Consider the following 12,527-nt stretch of genomic DNA (forward strand, 5'->3'; position numbering starts at 1 on the left):
AATTTTAATTATAATTTTAATTTAAGTTTATTTTAATAATAAGGTTATTGTAACGTTTAATTTACGGGTTTTTAGTCGAAGTTCTGTCCGGGTACCACTACGCTAATTATATCACTTTTTACTGTTCCAACTCGCTGTAAGTCTCCACGTCCCAACTTTATTTTCGCGTATCATTATTATCGTTGTTATTACTATCATTATTATTATTATTTATTATTGTTATCGTAATATTTATTATTATCGTCGTTATTATCGTTATTTATTATTTATTATTGTTATCGTTTATTATTATTATTATTGTTACCATGTCCATTTTATATAATTTATATTTTTACGCCGTTATAATGTCCAACTAAATACTCATAGTGGTAATTAAAATGTAGAACCTCTGGACAAATGGATTGAACCATATTATAATGTTATGATGTAACTTTGACTATTTTTAATATTAAGTTTAATCACCGACCCATTGTTATATAATTTAATATTTTCACCCCTATCACATAATTTATTAAATTAATAAACGAAAGTGCATTAAATTTACATAAATTATGCTTCAACACCTCAGTGACCTAGACGGACATATGGACAAATTATTGACAACAATTTAGAAGTGTGATTCGGTGGTTTGGGTAATATTATAATTTATATAATCGTGTAATTATAAAAAGGGTAAGACCGTTATAATTTTGATTTTAACGAAAGTAAAAACTGGATTAAATCTTAATTTGAATAGTCGGGGTATAATTTAGTTCGCTAGAACGAGATCGAAACGAAAGTTAGATTTAATTTTAGTTAGTTAAATCTTTATAAATCGGAAGATTAAATATAAGGATATATATTAAAACATCATAATCGAACTTAAAAATAATCCATAAATCCAGAGGGGACATATTTTAGTAGCCACTACTTTACCTTATTTTAAATCTCTTCAATTTCACTTATTGCCATATCGTAAACTTTAATTACTTTTTGCTATTTTGCTATATTTCCATGAAAAACCTTATTTCTTCTATTTTGATAAATTAGTTTAAATTGTATTTTTATTGTCGTTAATTTAGTTATTTAGTTTTAGTTAAATTTAAATTCCGTTCAATTAAGTAGTAAACCCTAATTTAAAATTCCCCTTTTAATTAGTTTATCTTTTAGCGATTAAAACCTTGAAAACTCAACCTCCCTGTGGAACGAACCGGATTTACCAAATAAACTATTACTATACGGATATGACAAAGTTGCCTATATGAGTGAAATCAATCCGAAATCATAAAAACGCCATATAATTACAACCAATTCGTGTAATAAATTCAATCTAAATCCGTTCAAAATAAAAAGACACGATCTTCATTACATCAACTTTTTGGCGCCGCTGCCGGGGAAAGTTGGCAGTTAAATAAATAGATAATTTTTCTGATTCGTAGTAATAGTTGGATTTGTACGTGGACTGGGTTATTGGAGCCAAACAGTACTCAATTATATTGAGACCAAACGAATCCTGCCCCTCTGCTGCATCTTTTGGCTATTCGAAACGTGGGCAAAATCAGAAGGAAAATCTGTTTGTTTAAAGGTTTTTATCATCGTTTTTAGTTATTCGATCCTTTCGTGAAAATTCATTTTCAAGAAAGTTCAATGTTCATACACTTAGTGAATAAATCCTTCAAGACCACATACAATTTTGTAATTGTATGACCCGTTCAGGAAATCCTAAACTCATTGCACTTAATCCAGAGCCTGAGAGAAACTTGAACAAAAGATTAAAACAAGAAAAACAAAAAAAATTAGGTAGTACTAGTAAACCGAAAACACCGAAAAACAACAAAAAAGATAAACAAGTAGGAAACACTAGTGGTCAACCAGAAATCAAAACTGAACCAGAAACCATCGTCATTAAAGAAGAAATGGCTGAAGTAACACCTGATCCAAATGTTCTACCGATGTGGAATACCAGACAAACTGTTCCCCCTCTCGCTCTTTCATCTATAAGAAGACCTGAAATTGAGGCTGAAAACTGGGAAGTCAAGGGGCAGTTTATGCACATGGTTCGTGAAAACCAATTCGACGGAAGACTTAATAACAATCCGATAGAACATTTAGAAGCTTTTGAAGATTTATGTGAACTGTACAAAAACAAAGATGTTTCTTCAGATGCATTTAAGTTAAGAACTTTTCCGTATTCATTAATCGGAGACGCAAAAGCATGGTTAAAAGCATCAAAACCTGATTCTATCACAACTTTTAATGAATTAAGAGAAAAATTCATTACCAGATTTTTCCCACCGGCAAAAGCTGAAAGACTTAGAACTGAAATCACCACTTTTAAACAAAAGTCGGACGAAACTCTTTATGATGCATGGGAAAGATTAAAAAGAATGTTACGAAATTGTCCGCAACACGGATTGCAAAAAGGGCAAATAGTACAAACTTTTTATCGTGGTATTGATGAACATACTCGTGGTATATTAGATTCCTCCGCTGGAGGAGTATTTATGTACAAATCACCAAATCAAGCGTATGACATGTTAGAAGACATGTCAGTTCATACTTTTGAATGGACACCGTCTAGAGATCAACTACCTAGAAGGACGGTGGCAAGCCTTGAAGAAAATGAAGACAATAATACAACCATAGCTTCACTGTCGAATCAATTCAAAAAGTTTGGAAGAGAAATAGAGAAACTAAATTCAACAGTTTTAGCATTGCAAGTAGGCTGTGAAATCTGTGGACAACCACATTTCACGAAAGATTGTGATATCAATGATCGGCCAATGAACTCAGTAGCACAAGTTAATTTTATGGCCAATCAAAGACAAGGAAATTTTCAAGGAGGAAATTCTAATTATCAACCTGCAAACCCAGGATATCAAAACCCGAAGAATTTTTCTTTTCAAAGAAATGGACCACCTGGCTTTTTCAATAGAAACCAACCTCCATTTCCACCTCAACAAAATTTCCAACAACAACCGTTACCTCAATTACCATATCAACAACAAAATCATAACACGCAACCAGTAGAGAAGAAATCTAACTTTGAAGAAGTTATGATGAATTTTGTCAAAAGTCAATCAGAAACGAATGAGCAAGTGAAGAGACAACTTCATCAATCCCAAACAGAAAACGAGCAAGTACAAAGGAATCATCAAGCGTCAATTCAAAACCTTGAAAGAGATATGGGAAGAATATCCCAATTGCTTGCTGAAAGGCAATCGGGCACTTTACCATCCAACACGCAACCAAACCCTAAGGGTAAGGAAACTCAAAATTCAAGTAATATTTCGCAAGTTAATTCAATCACTACACGAACTGGGTTAACCATTAACCCAGAGATTCCAAAGCCTCTCACTCCTATTCATGTTTCACAAGAAAATGAACCTGTGGTGGAAGAAAATACGATGCCAACCACAAGTGCACCAAAGACTCAAAATCAACCACCATTAAAGGTATACAAACCTCCGATTCCATATCCGCAACGTTTGAAGAAAGATAAATTACAAGCACAATACAACAAGTTTGCTGACATGATTAAGCAAATTTGTATAAATGTACCGCTTGTAGATGTTCTTGCGGGTATGCCGAATTATGGAAGGTTTATCAAGGATCTTATAGCAGACAAAGGAAAATATGCAGAAGTTTCAACCACATTCCTTAATGAGGAATGCTCGGCAATTTTACAAAAGCAAAATTTGCCACCAAAACTTGGAGATCCTGGAAGTTTCATCATTCCTTGTCTGATGGGAGATTCAGTAATGTACGATGCATTAGCTGATTTAGGAGCAAGCATTAACCTTATGCCTCACTCCTTGTACTTAAAATTGAACTTAGGTGATTTAAAACCAACTAGGATGTGTATACGATTAGCTGATAGAACTTACAACTATCCTATTAGCATTGCTGAAAACCTACCGGTTAAAGTAAATCACTTAATCTTTCCTGCTGATTTCGTTGTTCTTGAAATGGAAGAAGATAGTAAGGTTCCCCTAATTCTAGGGCGTCCCTTTCTAAATACTGCTGACGCAATTGTGCGCGTAAAAGAGAAAAATCTCAGCTTAGGTGTGGGTGAGGATAGAATTATATTAAACATAGATAAGGCTATGAAACACCCTATGTCTCCTGATGACGAATGTTTCCAAATAGACATTATTGATTGTTGTATTGAGGAGGAACTACAAGAACTATTAAATGTCGACACCTCAGATTTCACCCCGATGGGTGAAGGTGAAGATTTTGATGTCGATATAGAGTTAGACAAGCTGTTGAAGGTAGTCACTGATGAAGAATACGTAGATGAAGAAATTCCTGGGGAAGATGAACCTTTTGAAGAAATTACCGATGGTAATAGGTTCCAGATAAAATCTTCCTTGGAAGAACCACCCACCTTGGAACTTAAAGAACTCCCGGAACATTTGGAGTATGCTTATCTCCAAGGAACGTCACAATTACCCGTAATAATTTCATCAAAACTTTCTGATGACGAAAAGGGTAGGTTAATGTCTATTTTAAAAACCCACAAAAAGGCAATTGCTTGGAAAACAACTGATATTCCAGGGATTAACCCTGCTTATTGTACCCACAAAATTCTAATGGAAGAAGATTTTAAACCCGTGGTACAAAGGCAACGGAGGTTAAACCCTAACATGAAAGAAGTTGTTAAAAAGGAGGTTATCAAATTACTTGATGCCGGGTTAATTTACCATATATCCGATAGCCCGTGGGTAAGTCCTGTACAAGTAGTACCCAAGAAAGGAGGTACGACTGTTATTCTAAATGATAAGAACGAACTCGTTCCTACAAGAACAGTCACTGGGTGGAGAGTCTGTATAGACTATCGTCGTCTAAACGACGTTACAAGGAAAGATCATTTCCCGCTACCATATATCGACCAAATGCTAGAACGTTTGGCGGGAAAAGATTACTACTGTTTCCTTGATGGATTCTCCGGTTATTTTCAAATTCCAATTGATCCAAAAGACCAAGACAAGACCACATTTACTTGTCCATTTGGTACTTTTGCGTACCGACGAATGCCATTCGGATTATGTAACGCACCAGGCACCTTCCAAAGGTGTATGATGGCAATTTTTCATGACATGATTGAAGAAAATATAGAAGTCTTTATGGATGATTTCTCTATTTTTGGAGACTCCTTCAACTCATGTCTCTCAAACCTTGAACGAATGCTAATTCGTTGTGAAGAATCAAATCTTGTTTTAAACTGGGAAAAATGCCACTTCATGGTGAAGGAAGGCATTGTTTTAGGACACAAGATTTCTCGAGCTGGAATGGAAGTAGACAAAGCTAAGGTCGACGTTATTTCAAAACTTCCTCCTCCAACCAATGTTAAAGGAATTCGTAGTTTCCTTGGTCATGCGGGATTCTATCGGCGATTCATAAAGGACTTTTCCAAAATCGCTCGACCCATGACTAAACTTCTTGAGAAAGACAGTACATTCGATTTCAACGAAGAGTGTCTAAATGCTTTCTCCATTCTGAAAGAGAAACTTACGAATGCACCCATTATGGTATCACCCGACTGGTCCAAACCTTTCGAGCTAATGTGTGATGCAAGTGATTTCGCGCTGGGAGCTGTTTTAGGTCAACGTCAAGATAACAAAAATTTCAACCAATCTACTACGCAAGTAAAACACTTACAAGAGCTCAGTTGAATTACACAACCACTGAGAAGGAGCTTCTTGCAGTAGTTTTTGCTTTCGATAAGTTTAGATCTTACCTAGTGTTATCTAAAACAATTGTTTATACCGATCATTCAGCCCTAAAGTACTTATTCAAGAAGCAAGATGCTAAGCCTAGACTAATTCGTTGGATTCTTCTCCTACAAGAATTCGACATTGAAATCAAGGATAAAAAGGGTGCTGAAAATCTCGCTGCAGATCACTTGTCCCGTCTTGAAAATCCTAACTTAGAATCACTCGACGAATCTGTTATTCACGATACTTTTCCAGACGAGTTCCTAATGAAAATTAAAACGGAAGAAGAAATTCCATGGTTTGCGGACTTTGCCAATTATCTAGCCGCAGGAATTCTTGTTAAAAATCAAACTTACCAGCAAAAGAAGAAATTTTTCGCTGATCTAAAGTTTTACTTCTGGGAAAGCCCTAATCTCTTTCGTATAGGAGCAGATCAAGTTATACGTCGATGTGTATACGGTAAAGAAGCTCAACAAATTCTAGAGCACTGTCATCAAGGACCAGCTGGCGGACATTTCGGACCAAGCTATACAGCTAAGAAGGTCTTTGACTCAGGTTTTTACTGGCCTACTATTTTCAAAGATTCTTACAACATGGTGAAAACCTGTTATGCTTGTCAAAGATCTGGAAATATCTCCAAGAGAGACGAAATGCCACAACAAAGCATCCTAGTATGCGAAGTATTTGACATTTGGGGTATTGACTTCATGGGTCCATTCCCCGCCTCTAACAAATGCAAATACATTCTCGTAGCAGTCGATTATGTTTCTAAATGGGCTGAAGCAAAAGCTTTACCCACTAACGATGCTTGAGTTGTTGTCAGCTTTCTTAAAAACCTATTCTCACGATTCGGGCTTCCAAAGGCATTAATCAGTGATCGTGGAACTCATTTTACAAATCAATTACTCGAGAAAGTACTTAAAAAGTATGGAGTTAATCATCGTTTCTCAACTTCTTACCACCCTCAAATGAGTGGCCAAGTTGAAAACACAAATCGAGGTCTTAAACGAATTTTAGAAAGAACGGTTAAGAATAATCCAAAAATCTGGCATCGAAAGCTAGATGATGCATTGTGGGCATTTAGCACTGCATTCAAAACGCCCATTGGTACCACTCCTTTCCGATTAATATATGGTAAGGCGTGTCATCTACCTGTCGAAGTTGAACACAAGGCGTATTGGGCACTAAAAGAATGTAATACAGACCTTGTGGAAGTCGGAGAAATTCGATTCTTACAATTGCATGAATTAGATGAACTAAGACTTCAAGCATATGAAAACTCGAGATCTTACAAAGAGAGAACTAAGAAATGGCACGATGCTCGCTTAAAAGAGAAGAAAGCATTTGAACCAGGAGACAAAGTTCTAGTTTTTCAATCACGTTTTAAGTTTTCACCTGGGAAACTTAAGTCCCGATGGAGGGGACCGTATGAAGTAAAACAAGCATTTCCATCTGGATACGTAGAGTTATATGACAAGAATGGTGGTATTTTCAATGTGAATGGTCACAGACTTAAAATCTATTATGAAGGGTTCAACAACACTGAAAGAGATGACATCACATTCTACCCTAAGGACAAATAAATTCAGGGTAATATTAACTAACCACTCGCCTTCTTAAAACATTTCAAATTATTTCAAGAGTGGAGCCTGATTGGTCTTTTCCGCTAGCAGACACTAAAGAACTAGTCTTCTCCCTCCATTCTGAATTTTTTTTAGTTTTGTATGAAATTAATATGCTTTTTAAATTTAAATTTTGTGTGAATTTAAAAAAAAAATTTACTTTATTTCATTAAGTTTTAAAAAATGATTTCTAAAATTCGTCGTGAGTTGAAAACTAGGTCGTAGAGCCGAAATTACTTTACCCAAGGAAGGGGCGAAAAATTTTGTTATCATTATTTTTATATTATTGATCTAAAGTATGCCAAAAATATTATATGAATATGGGGTAATATACCCAACTTCAAAAATATGTATATATGTTTGTATTTTATTTTATGTACTAACAAGGGTAAAAGGCGCATTTTCAAAGACTGAAATTAAGTTCAGCAAAAGCAACCAATTTTTGGCGAAACATGTGAAAAGATGAAGGAAATTTTCGAATGACGGACAAATCAACATCAACAGAATTAACAGAAATCCCGCAAGTTAAGGCTATTGAGCTAAAGAGGTTTTAACTCCCTTTCTATTATAATTGCCCTGGTGAATTTAATCTTGTTTGATTTCATTGCAAATGAGGGCATTGCATGATCTCAAGTGTGGGGAGGGATTATAAATTCTCTCGGATTTACACTAGGCTTATTTTCTAAATTTTGTGAAAAATTTTAAAAAATTTTAACTAAATGAATTTAAATCTTGTTTAATATGTTTATGAACGATAAAACTAGGTGCGGGTACCGAAATTATTGTTACCCTAAAAAATGACATAAATTGAGAAACAGCTAAAACGAATGAATTTATTTTATAATTTTTTTTAAAAAAGACGCATGAAAAAAGCCAAGTGTAGGGAGATTTGTCAATATATATGAACTGTTATCACATGTTAGTGCGAAGTTTATTACAGGTACTTTTGTTTTGGGCTGTATAAATTTGTTTTACCCATTAAATTGTAATATAAATGAAAGAAAATATTGATCTACACGATGAATCAATTCCATCATTAAAATGAAGTAAAGTCTTCAGAAAAAGAAACGCGCTTCTTGATTTAGGTCAGGAAGTTGTCGTCCAGACCAGTTGTAGAGTCTACGAAAAACCTTAAAAAGTTTTCTCGAAAATCAGCTGGAAATCCACGAACCTCAACATCAAACAGGGTCGCCATGTGGTCAGACTTATCCTAACCATGAGAGGATCTGTCTTGTAAAATGGGGAGGGCGCCGTGCAAATTAGCTTGATAAGACTAATGAATCAGACCCCCAGAAAGGATAATCTCCTTAAAGATTAAAAATCAGCTTTTAAGCCTGATATTACTCAATCCTTGAGATTGACCTTAAAGATTGAGAATTACAAACTCATGGAATTCAATGATATCTAAACTCGAGCTTGAACGAGAAAATATTTTGATCAAATTAAAACCGATTTGTTTTCTGAAAACCTATTTTCAATGCGTTCATTACCATTGAATGTAAAATCCTGAGAATTCATCAAGAATTCATTAGGTCACCTGAACCAAATCGGGTGTCAACCGTAAGAACGGTGGTTGCATAGCATGGTCGAAGACAGGACCTTGTGCCAGACCAAAAAATTATAGGGTGATCTTTACTATTTCTCCTACAAAGGATAGTAATAGCATCCGACACGTTGTGGACCATAATCAAATGCATGTCATTAGACATTGCCTTAACAGTTGCTTGTTCATCGCTTTCCTTTACAACCGGACGGTAGTTTACTGAAAGGTAATATACGGGACAAGTATACTGGATGTGTGCTTTCCTAATACAAGGTTAGCAAGTGGGTGACACAAAACCGCAAGTTTTGAGCTAAAATTTAAAAATCTGAAACCCACAAAACCCACAAAAACATTTTGCAACTCCGATAAAGGGTTAAATCGGAAAACTTGTCTAGGGTAAAATCTAGCTTGAATTTTCAAAAGATCAAAAGTTTTCATAAAGATCCAATTTCCTTAAGGATCTAAATTTTCATAGTCATGTGGGACTGTAAACTACATCGTTACTATCATTGTTCATACCGCCATATCAAAATCACTGATGTATAAAGTGTGAGAATAAAGAAGTGATTTGAGTGAAGTTTATTTCAAGTTTGGTATTGCTTGAGGACAAGCAACGTTCAAGTGTAGGGATAATTGATATTGCTCCAAACGAACAAATATTTAGTCGCAATATCATTCCAGAATGTAATGTTTTTAATTGTAATTTCCTTATTTTTAGTTGTAATTGTTTAAATAAATAAGTGCGAAGACGAAAGACGAAGATCGCTCAAAAATGAAGATTTAAAAGGCGAAAACGTCCAAAATGCTCAAACGTACAAGTTACACTCCAAGTGGTTTAAATTATCGAAGAAAAATGTCTAAAGATTGACAAGAATGCAAGTCGCGGAACGCAAATTACACGATATTAAATTGTACGAAAAGACGTTCGAGAAACCGGGACTGAGACATAAACCGGGTAAATGTACGAGACATCGGAACCAAAATTATGAGTCAACTATGCACAAGAATATAATATAATATTTAAATAATTATATAAATTATTTATATATTATATATATTTTTATAATATGTCGACAAGTAAAAATCCAAAAAATTGTGAGCTGGATCTGGTGGCCATGCGATCGCATGGGAAATAGGCATAAAACCCATGCGATCGCATGGGTTACTGTAGCAGGCCAAATATCTATAAAAAGCCAGTTTGCTCGAGCTTTATAGGAACAATATTTTCTTTTCCTCTGTAATACTTATATATAATTTTAATTATAATTTTAATTTAAGTTTATTTTAATAATAAGGTTATTGTAACGTTTAATTTACGGGTTTTTAGTCGAAGTTCTGTCCGGGTACCACTACGCTAATTATATCACTTTTTACTGTTCCAACTCGCTGTAAGTCTCCACGTCCCAACTTTATTTTCGCGTATCATTATTATCGTTGTTATTACTATCATTATTATTATTATTTATTATTGTTATCGTAATATTTATTATTATCGTCGTTATTATCGTTATTTATTATTTATTATTGTTATCGTTTATTATTATTATTATTGTTACCATGTCCATTTTATATAATTTATATTTTTACGCCGTTATAATGTCCAACTAAATACTCATAGTGGTAATTAAAATGTAGAACCTCTGGACAAATGGATTGAACCATATTATAATGTTATGATGTAACTTTGACTATTTTTAATATTAAGTTTAATCACCGACCCATTGTTATATAATTTAATATTTTCACCCCTATCACATAATTTATTAAATTAATAAACGAAAGTGCATTAAATTTACATAAATTATGCTTCAACACCTCAGTGACCTAGACGGACATATGGACAAATTATTGACAACAATTTAGAAGTGTGATTCGGTGGTTTGGGTAATATTATAATTTATATAATCGTGTATTTATAAAAAGGGTAAGACCGTTATAATTTTGATTTTAACGAAAGTAAAAACTGGATTAAATCTTAATTTGAATAGTCGGGGTATAATTTAGTTCGCTAGAACGAGATCGAAACGAAAGTTAGATTTAATTTTAGTTAGTTAAATCTTTATAAATCGGAAGATTAAATATAAGGATATATATTAAAACATCATAATCGGACTTAAAAATAATCCATAAATCCAGAGGGGACATATTTTAGTAGCCACTACTTTACCTTATTTTAAATCTCTTCAATTTCACTTATTGCCATATCGTAAACTTTAATTACTTTTTGCTATTTTGCTATATTTCCATGAAAAACCTTATTTCTTCTATTTTGATAAATTAGTTTAAATTGTATTTTTATTGTCGTTAATTTAGTTATTTAGTTTTAGTTAAATTTAAATTCCGTTCAATTAAGTAGTAAACCCTAATTTAAAATTCCCCTTTTAATTAGTTTATCTTTTAGCGATTAAAACCTTGAAAACTCAACCTCCCTGTGGAACGAACCGGATTTACCAAATAAACTATTACTATACGGATAGGACAAAGTTGCCTATATGAGTGAAATCAATCCGAAATCATAAAAACGCCATATAATTACAACCAATTCGTGTAATAAATTCAATCTAAATCCGTTCAAAATAAAAAGTCACGATCTTCATTACATCAGTAACCTTATTCATAATCTTATTTGATTCATATTTATATAGCTATCTTATTTTGTGTTATAAATTATAACAACAAGAACATAGTTTGAATGATTTCAAACTTGTTCGCAAACTAAATAGATCCTTCTAACTTGACTTTTAAAATACTTCAAGACATGTAATATATCATAATGATATGCTAACTTAACAAGATACATCTTGATTTTACAAAGAACACCTTAAAACTGAATCTACGTCGCCGGAGTGCAACCGGGGGCTGTTTTGGGTTGGATAATTAAAAACTATCTTAAACTTTGAATTGGAAGTTTATATTCTGGAAAAATGATATTTCTTATGAATATGTTAACATATAAAAATCTCATGGTTTAACTCAAAGTGTAAGTATTTTTAAAAAATGATCATTTAGATGTTGTTTTTACGACGGAAATGACCACTTTCATAAGATTCACCCAAGTTTGACCTATAACCTGTGATTTCAAATGTAAACCAAGCTATTTACAGTTCATATTCATAAATAATGACTCGATCCAAGGAAGTGGCAAGTTGAATCAACAAAAACGGAGTTGTATTGAAGAAACTACGACTAAAACAAAATCGGGTATCCGAAGCTAGTTTAGCTACGAAAATATTTTGACTAAAACCAAACTAATCATATCTTGGCTAATTAACATGATATTTTATATATATTTACTCATGATTTGATTTTACATATTTCAGGACCACCCGTAAACAACACGAGAAGATTAATTATAAGACCTCATGATTGTACGCAACACGTCATTTGACAACACGGTACTTTATGTAAGCAACACGTCTTTTGAAAACATGGTACCATGGGTCGAGATTAATTCCGATCTATACGAATACGATGGAGTCTTTATTTATTTTATTGAGCAACTAATTGTGGACCACTAACATCGGACTGCTAACTACGGACTAATAGATATTAAAAGTATTATAAGTATATATGTAACGATTATTTGAAAAGAAAATATGTTGATATATTATATATATGGTTAGGTTCGTGATATCTATCGGAGACCAAGTTGTGTTAAATATC

The 12,527-nt window shown here is 33.5% G+C and overlaps 1 non-coding gene across 1 annotated transcript; it reads right to left on the minus strand.

Annotated features, from left to right (window-relative positions):
• Positions 1-2,288: 2,288 nt before the first annotated feature.
• LOC139886691 (small nucleolar RNA R71) lies at positions 2,289-2,395 on the minus strand. Its single transcript, XR_011772565.1, has one exon. It is a non-coding gene; the product is annotated as a small nucleolar RNA R71 (small nucleolar RNA).
• Positions 2,396-12,527: the final 10,132 nt, after the last annotated feature.

The sequence above is a fragment of the Rutidosis leptorrhynchoides genome, chromosome 1, assembly GCF_046630445.1.
Source record: "Rutidosis leptorrhynchoides isolate AG116_Rl617_1_P2 chromosome 1, CSIRO_AGI_Rlap_v1, whole genome shotgun sequence".
Lineage (NCBI taxonomy): Eukaryota > Viridiplantae > Streptophyta > Magnoliopsida > Asterales > Asteraceae > Rutidosis > Rutidosis leptorrhynchoides.